This window comes from Panthera tigris, chromosome C1 (assembly GCF_018350195.1).
Source record: "Panthera tigris isolate Pti1 chromosome C1, P.tigris_Pti1_mat1.1, whole genome shotgun sequence".
NCBI classification, from domain to species: Eukaryota; Metazoa; Chordata; class Mammalia; order Carnivora; family Felidae; genus Panthera; species Panthera tigris.
This window is the reverse complement of record NC_056667.1, coordinates 152,288,447-152,301,537: the sequence shown is the minus strand read 5'-3', so window position 1 is coordinate 152,301,537 and position 13,091 is coordinate 152,288,447. Positions and strand designations below refer to the sequence as shown.

The following is a 13,091-nucleotide window of genomic DNA, read 5'->3' as shown; positions in this document are numbered from 1 at the left end:
CAGCCATTTAAAGAGTGATATAGTGGTACCTCATTCTGATTTCAATTTCTCTAATGATTGTCATGTGCTTCTCTGACATCCTTAATAATCTCTTTGATGAAGTGGCTATGTAAATATTTTGCTCCCCTTTTTATATTGAACTGTTTTCTTGTTATTGAATCTTGAGAGTGATTTAGATATTTTGAAACAAATCCTGTATCAGAAATGTGCTTTGTAAATATTTTTTCCCTATCTGTGGTTGTCTTTTCATTCCCTTTACAGCATCTTAAAGGGAAGCTCTTAATTTTAATGAAGTCCAATTTGTCAATTTTATCTTTTATGGATCTTTGCCTGACTCAAGTTTTCAAACTGTTCCCTGTGTTTCTGTCTAGAAATTTTATAGGTTTAGGTTCCACCCTTTGGTCTATGATCTGTTTTGCGTAAAAATTTTTATGTGGTGAAAGATTGAGATCAACGTTCATCTTTTGGGATATGAATATTTGGTTGCCCCAGTACCATCTGTTGAAAACACTCCTTTTTTCTGCACTGAATTGCCTTTGCACCTTTGCCAGAAATCAATTGATCATATATGTATGGGTTTATTTCTGGACTCTCCATTCTGCTCCATTGATCCATTTATCTACTTTTAAGACAATGGCATATTTCATAACCTTTTAATCTCTAAGCAGTTTGCTGAGCTCCATTCCATCAGTGTCGCCTCCTTCCATGTAGTTCAACTGGACAACTCAGTTTAGTTTTCTTTTAGTGAAATATAGCCAAAATGAATTTCACCAATGACCTAAAATGAGTCTAAAGCCCCTCTCTACCCTTTGCTAATGTTGTATCCCAGTTTACATTTTTTTTGGCGGGGGGGGGGGGACGGATGTATGTGCTGAAAATACGTTGACAAACTTTTCTATTTCATACAAACCTATAGAAATTAGTATAAATCATCAAATTGCTCATGGTGGGGTGAGGAGTGGCAGCAGAAAAATGAAATGAAGAACCCAAAACAAACACCAAACCCTCTCTAAAGAATTCCTGTTAATGACTGTGTCCATTCCTAAATTATATCTAACTTTTCTCTGCTCTCTGTTGTATACACAGAGGGAGAGTGTTCACTTTTTTCTTTCTTTCTTTCTTTCTTTCTTGCTTTCTTTTTTTTCACTTTAGACTGACATTAGGGGTTCTCGAAAGCAGAGGCAGGCCAGAAATCCCAGGGCAAGATCCAGTTGAGCCTGCTTGAGAACAGGGCTTTCTCAGGTAGGATTCCACTTGTAAATCCCAGCTGTCAAACTGTGACGAACAGAGCCTCAGAAGAGGGAAAAGCCAAGACTAAGCAAGGAGTGAGGAGAGCACGTGTGCTGCAAACAGGGAGACAGGAAAGGTGGTTATCAGCCTTTTCATAGGTCCAAGCTGATTGGCGAGCTTCTTGTTGATGCTAATGAAGCTATTTTTACACTGATAGCTACATTACTCCCAACAATTGTCATGGTTACACAGACAAAAGAGAAGGCGAATGGTAAACTTTCTGAATAAAGGAGATATTAAACTGGAATCACTGAATCATTTATCCTAACAACAAAAATAAGTCCTTTCTAAGATAGTTAATGAACTCTGTTTTACCCTGAGGCTATAATCCTCCACTAACATCAGTCTCCTCATCTGTTAAAATGATGGGGGTTGGACTGGATGATCTCTGAGGTCCCTGCCAGCCCTGAAAATTCTATGATTCTAGGATTATTTAATCTATTTGTTTCTCAGTGACTGGCGGTTTTGCATTTACTATATGTTGAAACAAGGGGGACTTTTAACTTGGAAATTTTGAAATGTTATTTGTCTCACAAGCTGGATTTCAAAAGACAGAGTTTGAACTAAAGGCATTGATCTCTAATATATTTTGGACCATATACAGTAACCTGCCCATTTAATGACACACCGTGTGGGGGTTGGCAGGAAAGCAGTAAAAAAAAAAAAAAAAAAAAAAAAAAAAAATCCTGCTGCTCTGTGCAATTTCAAATCCGTGATAAGTTCGTTCTTCTCTGAAGGAGAACAACCTGATATCTGTGCTAACTCCAATCCCCTTTCAAAATGGTTCTCAAACACAGTTTGGCAGAAGGCATCAGCTAACTGTGGTAGATGTGTTCTCACTTACCACTTGTCAAAGCTGGGCCTGATCAAACCGGGATGCTCATCTCCTGGCATTAAAAGAATGCATCAGAATTCTCAGACAGGAATCTGTAAGCGGATGATAAAGTTGTGATATATCTGGGCTCAAAATGGATAGGACCTTACTTAATTCTATAGCTTTTTCATAATATAGAATCTACAGAGAATGCCGGAACCAACTACCTGAATGTGTTAGCTCATTAATCCCCATTTTCCATTCAGAAAATTACCTAAATGTCTTCTAGTCTACATGCCTACTGTTTCAGGAAAAAGGTCCCCAAATTACAGTTTATGTAGACTGTGTTAGCCTTAGCATAAACTTCTGTAGCCTGGTTCTCAAGGAACTTACAGTCTACTTGACAGAGAAGATGGGATTAGGAAATATTTGTATGTCAGATGCATACTGTACCAGGCACTGGGCATAACTCTTATTGTGAGAAAGAGTCTATGATTTCTGTTCTATGGATTAAAACACTGAGTCTCAAGGCATTAAAAAAAAAAAAAGGATACCATTGTTGCATATCTAGTAAAGCTCCTATCAGAGGTTTGAATCCTGGTTCATCTGACACGAGGTCTGTCCTATTTTCTCAGCACCAAGGATGGCAAATAGGTTTCATCTCACCTGCTGATGCTGAGGAATTGACGGAGCTAATTGGAGTGTCGATTAAGAGAGTTTCTGGGGTGCCTGGGTGGCTCAGTAGGTTGAGCGTCCGACTTCAGCTCAGGTCATGATCTTTCGGTCTGTGGTTCAAGCCCCGTGTGAGGCTCTGTGCTGACAGCGCAGAGCGTGGAGCCTGCTTCAGATTCTGTCTCCCTCTCTCTCTGCCCCTCCCTCGCTCACGCTCTGTCTCTCTCTCTCTCTCTCTCTCTCTCTCTCTCAAAAATAAATACACATTTAAAAAAAACTTAAAAAAAGAGAGAGAGTTTCTGAGAGAGGACATATTGGATCAGAGGAATGGAGTGCCTTGGTTTTTTTGTGATGCAGCATACGTTCTCGAAATTTCCCATATTTGCCCCAGCACCTGCTGGCACACACCTAAGTTAATGGAGGAGTGAGAAGAAAGGAAAACTCAGCCGAGTCTGCGTGTTCAGGGAAAGTTTCTTAGAAATCTGGGAGACAAGCCAGCCCTGATAGATGGGTAGAACTTGGACAAGTGGCCGGAAAGCAAATCAGTACTCCAAAAAAGAGTTTGAGATGAGAAGCAACGAGAGAGCAGGCCTTTAAGGCAACGATGGGGGTAATTTTTAGGAGACTGAGATCCTTGCCTTCACGCCTGCGTTAACCATGGGGCGATGGAACACAAGCAGATCGTTTAAACTGGTTCAAAGGCTTCTCGCATTTACCCTGCTCGAACAATCTCTCTGTGTTTCATTAGTTGCCAATAAGTTACCTCTTTGTTTCTGTGTTTGGTTTTATGGATTCTATTGTTGGCATGATGAGAGCACAGGGAAGCCATGTAATGACAGGGGGAAGCACTGGCTGGGGGAAAGAAAACACACTTTGAAGCCGTGGGGCTCCCAGGCTGCGTCTGGGCACAATGCCAGCTTTTCTGTAGCTGAAGAACTTGCCGTGGAAACAGCTGGCAATGGCTACAATTCACCTGTAATAAAGACAAGCGATACCGACCACTCAGCACACTAATCAATGATTTAATAATTGTGTCAATGAAACAGATGATTTGATGGGCTCCGGGGGATTCAAGCCCCCTCTGCAGCTACATGCTGCCTTCGAAAATGGCCTAGTCTTCCTCAACAGACTTCCACGTTTCCCTCCAGCACTCTTATTTTAAGACTCTTCTGGTTACAACTTTTATACCAGAATATATTGGAACATCATCTACTCCTCAGACTGGTGTTTATTGACATTTATGGAAGTGTCAGGAAAGTCCACTGAGCAAATAGAGCCTTTCCCCACTCTGTCTATCTAGGTTTGTAGAATCTGTCCCTAGCGGCAGTACTGTCCCCTTCGGGGTCGTAGAACATCTCTTCCAACGAGCTGCTGCTTCTCAGGATGCATCGCAGCTCGGTCCGACTGAGGGGGGTGGGGGTTGCCAGAAAGAATATGTGTTAGGTTCCATTGCATTTTGGATTTTCTCTACCCCCTCCTTTTTACTCTGTGACATTATGAGGTGTTTCAAATCTGGCTGAGGTGTTATCCAATCATAAGTACAGTTTCCTAGGATCTGGGTGACCCTTTCCTCCCTACTTAACAGTCGTTAAATGAACAGATGCCATAAAACGAAAGGGCGCTGATTTTCGGCTTGTCCTGGAAAGCACAGTGGACTGGCGTGTGTGGGGCAGTGTGGGATGGCTGGTGGTCACAGCCGCTCTCGTGAGCACGTTGCTGCCGGTCCCCCCTCGTGGGGTTGTCATAGTGTTTTTCCACCTTCCCTTCTTAATCTCACAGAAAATTATTTAACTGACTATCATCTAAGCTCTTACATGTTAGTTACACCAAGTAGACTTTAGGAAACTGAGCATCAATGATACTGAGTCAGTTAGAATTAGGTCTTCCCTGGTGGTGAATCTATCATGACATTGACTTTTATGAGGAGAAAAAAAAAAGGAAAAAAGGGAGGGGGGTTACACCATTGTGTAAGCAGCTTTTGTAACTTGTTGGTAGGTGTGCAATATCTCAGACCTAAGGTAAGTTTTCAAAAACCCAGGACCTTCCCCCCACCAGTAAGGTAAACAGGCTTAAAATTTTATAAGGGATCTGCTCTGGGTCCCCTTCTAAAAGCCAGGTTCCAGTTATTTGTTAAGCGTGCCAAACTCCTGCAGTGCTGGGATCAGACTCCCTGGCCCCGATTGTTGGTGATTCCCTTTACAATTTGAGCATTTTTTGTCTGTTATTTTGAACTGTGGACCCGAGTGCCCATTTGGAGGCAAACAGAAAAGTCCCACTCAACATTCTGATATGTATAATGGCCCCAGGCAAGTTTTCCATATCTGGAAATACATTTGTGTTGTATTATTTTAAAAACACTCCTCTACTGTCACTCTCCTTATCCCTGGCTTACCCTGAGCTCCATTAATTAAGGGCCTAATCTGTGCGAATATTGTGGCCCTTTTAAGAGTATATGCATTTTAATGGGTTTGCTTAAGGCCTGAAAAAGATTCAAGACACAAAGGACTGAGTCGATAATGGTGGGATTTCAGGCAGTATGACAAGCATTGAGGGATATACTTTTGGCCAGAGGCCCTGCCTGACTCCATTCAAATTTCACAAAATAGACAGTTGTCTCTCCATAAGCAAATGAACAATATCCTTTTCTTCCCTTTTCCCTTCATAATTTTGACATAAGCTATGCAGTGGAAAGCAGGTACTGGCTGGTAGTATCCATTATGCATGGGGGCCAATTCTATTAAGGATCTAGGAAATCCCTCCCTTGGTGGCATATTTAGAAAGTACTATTGGCATCCCGTCCCTCTGTGTTACCAGTGAATGACATGTCAATGTCTTGATGCCTGATCTTAATTATTCACTCTCTGCCATTTCCACAGACCCGAGACGGCTTTCGTCAGTGCTGACACACGGAATATAGCAAGGAGCATTAGTGGAGTCCAAATATGACTGTAAGAACAGCGAAGAGAAATTATATGCATCTATATGTATCCGTATATAAATATATATATATTATACATACATGTATATGTATATATACACATACTTATATGCATGTGTGTGTATGTCTATAGATAGGCATAGATGTATCTATAGCCACAAAAGATATAAAAGTTGATCCACAAAACTAATTTAGTGGCTTCCAGCATGTATGGCGAAAGAACCATCTCATTCATACATGTAAGAAACCACAGTGACTTCTCTCTCCTGACCATTCTGCAAGGAGCTCATGGGAGTATTCAAATGTTATCTATTAATATTCATGCAATGTTTCCTATTATATAATTTGTACAATGTTCCTTTGAGGATAAAATGAGACAGTAGATACGAAAATACTTTGAAGATTATAAATTGTAAACTAAACAAATATATTTCATCATAATTATGACTATGTTTATTTTCATGTTATCTATTTGGTTTCAAGTTTTGGATTACAACTTCCTTTGTGGCACAGCTGACGTTAGTTGATTTTCCTTGTGAGTGCCAGAATGGCACAATCATCAAAAAGGTACAAACACAGCAAGGCAGAAGGAACAACGAATGCCAAGAAGATGGAGTTTTATTCCCAGCTTGCTGGTAACAAATCTTACGCCTTGGGCAAATCATTTAATCTCACCAAGTCTTTCCACCCTTATCTTTAAAATAAAGGGGTGGCTCAGCCAATATTCCATCCAGATCCAATTTTCAGGGATCCTTGGGTAACCCTTTAAAAAAAAAAAAAACATATGAAACCTCTCATCAGGGGAAGTTACAACGTCTTTCCTTCCACCACAAAAATTAGCTTTGGTCCAGGTTCCATAAAGTGTTAGGTCGTAAGAATTTGGCAAAAACTGAAATATATTCCAGAAATTGTTTTAATGCCAACAGGCTGTTATCAGCTATATTGCTGCCAGGACATTATAATGTGTGAGATGAACCATTGAAAAAAAAGGATAAGAGCACAAACAAAAACAAAAGTGTGGGTGAAATCTTTGAATTTTTGGCATCAGTCTGATTTGTCTGATTACAAAGTAGTCAATGAGAATATCTTTCTTTCTTTTACTTTTTGCATTCCTTTCCTTCTTCCTTCAAGAGCCCTGTTCCATATAGAAAAACAGGCTCAATAGAATCAATGTTCGAAGCTAATTTAGATGGTCTAAGCCATTTCAACTGGTAGTCAATAACCTTGTGGGACCCCTTCTTAGGCATCCTCACCTTCCGTAGAAGATAAAGGGATGAGATAGAAAGAAACTACAGTGGGAAATGCATTTTCAGTGGTCCCCTGGCAGAAAGCCACGGCATTCCTCCATTACGTGCCCACATCATGCACCCAAACTGTGCCAGTGTTTGATTTTCCCCTGCGACGATGATATTCCATCAACAGTTTGCAATCTTTGTAATTTCTCCACTTTAAAACTGCCTTGATAAATTAACTGGGTTAAACTAGTTGTAGATTTAAACCTCTCTGAAGGTCTTAATAGGGCAGTGTCATATGGACTGCAATCTGAAGAAAGTGAGCAAGGTCCCGTTCCCATCTCTGTTGGCGCAAAGTAATTCAGGCTGAAGGAGGAGTAGCTGCAGGGCATTTCTTGAGGCTGGAGAGTGCCTGGTTGGAGAAAGAGCAAGAATGCCAAAATGCCTGGTGACAGCCAGGGAGCGGAGGGTTGTGGAGGATGAGATGAAAGTTGAGGAGGGGCAGGCAGACGCTGTAGGATTTGGTAGGCCATTGTAATGAAATCAGGAATCATTGGAGGGTGTGGGCAGACAAACGACTTGAACCAAATGACGTTGAACAGAATATCTCTGGTGGTAAACAGAGCTGCCGGGGGGCAAATAGAATAATCTAGGGCATAGGTGATGGCGTCTTGGAACAGGTGGTAGTGGTGGAGACGGTGAGCGATGGTCTGGATCTGTTCCGACAGAAGAGCTGACACATTCTGTTGATGGATCAAATAAGGAGTGTGAGAGAAAGAGAGAAGCCCAGGATGATTCCGAGGTGATGCCTGAGAAACTGACACTAAGGAATCGCTGGCAACTGAGATGAAGTTTGTGGACTTAAGTCTTTGATGCCCATATGAGGAAGAAATTTCTGTAGACCTTTAATCAGTACACTAGTATTGGGTAGCTACTTTCATTCATATTTAAATTTAAGAGCCAGGGTGGCTCAGTCAGTTAAGCGTCTGACTTTGGCCAGGTTATGATCTCATGGTTTGTGGGTTCAAGCCCTGCGTCGGGCTCTCTCTGCTGTCGGTGCAGAGACCACATTGGAAACTCTGTACCTCTGTCTCTGCTCCTCCCCTCTCTCAAAAATTAATAAACATTAAATAAATAAATAAATAAATAAATAAATAAATAAATTTAAGAAAGAACTTTAGGAAATGGAAAAAAATCCAGGAGTAGTGCATTCTCTTGGTTTCATCTACTCATTCATTTGGTTAGTTAATATGTACTGTAATCTCTCACACATTAAAAGGTACCAAAGTGCTGTGAAGGAGAGAAAAATGTTTACATGTGAATTATATTACCAGAATGCATATAACCTAATAGAGGGTGAAAGTATGTGTCATTAACACAAATAAGGTACCACGGTGCTTGGGTATACCAGAGCGATTATGAGGTGTTCTCACATGAGACAGCCTTAAAAATTGGTTGGCTCTTTACATTCCAAAAGGAAAGTCATTACACCATCAAAGCCAGAAAGACTGGAAGAGGAAAGGAATTGTCTTATTAGACCTTGTGAGCTTACTGTGGGTAATCTGGAAAACCAATCTTGACCAGTCTTTCTCAAGAAGTTTTGAGAATTAAGCTCTAATGCTCATTGTATGTAATTAATTTGCTTATCTCACATGCATCTAGGATGCACCTAGCCATGTAACATTGGTGGGAGAATTGAGAAAATTGTCCCGTGGTTGAAAAAGACTGAATTGTAAATTCAGGATTACATTTAATTAGTGTTAGATATCTCAGCTTCTGGTCAAATTCTCATATCTAACCCAGAAAGCAAATAAGATGAGTGGTATACCTGATGTCTGCTGAGCTGGACGTCACGTAAAAGGCTATGCAGGTAAGTGAAAATAGCAAAAGAAATAAAAGAAATTGCTCTTACCCTTGAGGCTCATGTAATCTAATTGGGAAGACAAACACAAGGACAAGTGCATGAGAACAGTTTTACAGCAGAGTCTAAATATTGACCAGTGACATCATAGTCATGAGTGTGGACAAAGGGTAGGGTGGTAATTTGTGTTAAGGAATAATCAAGGTTGGCTGGGTTGAAGCAGAGAGGACATCCTTGAGGGTCTGAATCTTAAGAAAATATTGGCAATCATCGATCAGTCAATTTAAAAAAAAAACACAAAACCTGACATTTGGGCATGGATTTTATGAGCTAAGCAACGGACACTGTATAGGAATGCTGATATTCAGATGGCTTTCCTTCATTTTAAGAATAAATCTTCATGTACAAAAATCTTTGCTGCACTCACATTTGTGCTTCTCAAGCTTGTTGGATTCTCCTCTCCTGAAGACTGACACCTGTCTAATGCTTGAGTTGTGAACAACGTCCCCTCTGATGGGCTCTTCTGTTGACAGTTATAAGATTTCCTTGTGGTGATCACTGAGGGCTGCCTTCTCAAAATGAGCACTCTACTATGATGAAAACGTGGAAAGAGATGCAAGTCCCATAAAAAAGGCAAATCTCTCACCTCACACATCCTCCGGTGTGTGGATAACTGACTGATAAAGCCTTCTCTCTTAGGATGTAGGACTTGGTCAAGTCCCACTTGGTGGGGTACCACTGTTTGGACTCAGCAGGGTGCATCATCCTCGGAGCACTCCGTGCCAGTCTAGAAATACCCCGAACACATTGGAGAGAGAGCAGGAAATCTCAGTGCATTTTCCCAGTACCCCATCTGTGTGGCATGTCGCCGAAACCCACAACTTGTAATGGTAACATGTTGAGGTGAGAGGCGAGAGGGCAGGCGCTGTCGCAGGTGGAGAAGGAAAGGTTGTTAGGCTTTCTGAAGGCATGTCGAGGGAGGCTGCAGTAACGTGACAGTGCCCCGTGCTACCTGAGCACAGCACATTGAAATCTCACATAAGTGATGCAGAGCATTTAATGAGTCGGGACTGAAAACTTTAATTAGCTTGTAGGGCTTTTTATTATTTTATTTTTTGTTCATTATATTTTCTGCTCAGTCTCTGTGGATGTTCTGCATTTTCATCATCAAATGACTGGCTGGCTATTTTTGTCAAACAAGAAGCCTGAAACCATCAAGTCTGAGTGCGGAGATGGTCTGCCCGCTCTGTCAACAGGATGAAAGTGAGTCTCGGGCTTTTTTAATTACAAGGATAACATGTTCGCTCATCTAATAATGAAGATGGTTAGCAATTTTAAATTTTAATAATCAATTACTGAAAGTAATTCTCCATTAAACCACAAGAGAGCCATTAAATCTCAAAAGATGGAACATGCTGTATGTAACAGTAGCAAATTTTCTATTTTTAAATATCATTAGGGAATATCTGATTGTTTCATTTCTCTGCATTTCTTTTACCTTTTTCCTCATGCAGACCATCTCATTTTCCACAGGAAGACAGCACATGATCTTATAAATAATAAAAGAAAACCCTTGCAAGACTTGATCCAGGGGTGTGAAAGATGTGCTAAGAATGTAATTTATTTCAGTCTGGGATATTTTGACTGAATAATAAGGAAGGTGACTAATTAATATTATACTGCGCTGTGGGCAAGGCATGGCTAATCCATGCTGCCTCCACCTCTGGAGACCTGCATTCAAGCCTTAGAGGAGTCACAGCTGCAGAACACGGGTTGGGGGATGGGAGAGGAAGGAGTCAGATGTCTTTCCCTGGCTGTGGAGACCCCTGTCCATATTCTAAAACCACCCTGAACATCAGCCTCTGCTCCGAGGAGACGAGGGAAAAGACAGATGATTGCTACTTGGCTGTGGCAATTTGGCCGACTTATATGTCAGGGGGAGATAGCTCTGTGACAGCCTGAGCTGTCCCAGCCCCAGCCTGGTTTAGCCAGCACACTTTCATCCCACTTAAACACTTGGAGATAGATGGAGTAAAAGAGAAGGGTGAGTGTGTGTGTGTGTGCGAGTGTGTGTGTGCGCACGTGTGCTCAGGTAAGATACTAGATAGGGGTGGGAGCACAATAACGAGATGGCCAGAATCAAATCAGCCCAAGTCTCCATCAAAGCAGCTGACTCCATATCTGCAGTATCTGAAGCTTAAAGAGCAGAAGGACACAGTGCTTTATTTCTAAGGCATTCGATTAGCCTTCAGTTAGTGGGAAGACCACTTAGAGTCTAACCAGTAAATAGTGCACTCAGCATTATAGTGCTGGTCCCCCAAACACCATGCGGTGTGTGGAAGGCAGGGAAGCCCGCTGACCTGAACACCAGGAACCACATGGCCGGAGGTGGGCTTCTCATTGTCCTGCTTGTGTTTCTGTTGGGAACTGTCCCTGTGTTTCTGAACTGTGCTGGCCTTTCCAGGGAGCAGTCCCGGGCTCCCCCAGGAAGGGATAAAGCAGAAACTCTGCCAAGCCAAGCAGGTTGGGGGGTGGATAAGGGGGATTTCATGCCATGGATAATTAAGATGCAGTTCTTTTGTACTTCTTCACTGAAAATGTCAAGTTTCTGGATATTGTGGGGTTTCTGTTTCTGTCTCACTCTGCTACCTGGACTTTAATCATCCTTAGAGCCATGAGCAGGGAGAAGCTGACTTGGTGGATATAATGGAATGTTGGTTCTCAACCTCAGGAGTTCCCCAGGTGAAATTCAGAGCTGGCCCCTGAAATTCGGAATGTGGAGAGCAAGGCAAGGACGAAGACAGAGGCAGGCCCCTCTGGATTGATAGGTGGCAGTTTTAAGAAGGGAACTTCCATTTGATGCTTGCCTTGGGCTGTGCAAAATGAGATCTTTGTACCCACCTTGCAGAATCATAATTTATTTTTATAGAGGCCTTAATGGGATTCAGTCATGTACACAGTCCAGATGGTCTCAATAACACATTACTCTCAAGGCTGCATCCTTGTAGTGGCTCCTAGTGTGGGAACAGTGGGTGGAACATACCTTCCAAGGAAAGGGGGGGGGCTCTGCTCTTATTGCCTGGATCCAGGTCAAACGTCAGCCAGGGGTCATGCCTTCTCAATGACCTCCTCCAACAGGAAAATGTGATCCACATTGGACAATTTTGGTCTTTGTTAGCACATCTGAGAAGTGACTTAGAGAAACAGATAAGAAACTGTTAATGTTTAGGTTCTGATGTGAACCCCAATTATCTAGCTATGGTGATACAGCCATGTTCTGCCTATCCACTATTGGTATGTGTAATGGGGCATGAAAGTGATGATATATTATTTAACTTTGGAACATGCTTACTCTCCCGGATCACCAATCATGGGTTATTATGAATGAACTACCATGAACTTTTATGATTATAGGAGTGGCTACATCTTATATTTCCTCAGAAAAACAGCACTATTTAATGACTATGGCATCCTATGGAGACCTTCAACCTTTAGTCATAGAGTTAAGAGCTCTTGGTTTCACAGCTCCAAAAGCCCTCTTTGAAATGATCTCTATATAAACTGGGGCAGAAAGACCCCTCACCTTTGCATGACATAGGCAGAATTTGAGAATCAGAAATCCTATTGGCAGTCACATTTGTATATTCGGTGGAATGAAATCCACTTTAGTGGGCAGTTCTGTTTGATATCTTCGTCCATTCTTACATGTTCTTCTGTATCTCATTTTCTGCAGAAACAAATCTGGTCCTTCAAAAGGGCATATAATAGGAAGCATTGTTTCTTTTATTTCAAATCTATTTTTAGAGACAAATTACAGCTCCTGATACTGTGGTTTAGTGAAGCTGCTATTTTGGGGGCATGTGTGTTACTTCTGTAATGGGTGTGAAAATACAGTGACCCAGGGCATGGAGAATCTAGCTTCTTGCTGCTTGCTAGCTTTGTTTGGGCTGTTTCAGATTGGTCTCTGGGGTGCATGAAGGTAAGTGAGCAGCATACATTGGGTCTTCAGCAGTTTGGTTTGGAGGTCAGACTGCAGATTCCCTCCCCTAGGAATCTTTACTACTTCAGAGTGGGAGAGAGTCAACTCTCAGTGGCTTCCCTAAGGAATGTCTGATGCTCCACAGACAGTTGGAGGGAAAGGGCAATACCAAATCCTCCTTACCTCCCCAGTGGTGTTTGGGTTCTTGTGTAGAGGTGGAAAATGTCATCCATGGCATCAGTGGAGGCAGGACTCTATCCGCAAAGAAGATGGCGATGTCAGCAGGGGTCACTCCAGGGAATTCT

The 13,091-nt window shown here is 41.9% G+C and overlaps 1 non-coding gene across 1 annotated transcript; it reads right to left on the bottom strand.

Annotated features, from left to right (window-relative positions):
- Positions 1-12,232: 12,232 nt before the first annotated feature.
- On the bottom strand, positions 12,233-12,359 carry LOC122241754. Its single transcript, XR_006221977.1, has one exon. It is a non-coding gene; the product is annotated as a small nucleolar RNA SNORA25 (small nucleolar RNA).
- Between the last annotated feature and the right edge of the window lie 732 nt (positions 12,360-13,091).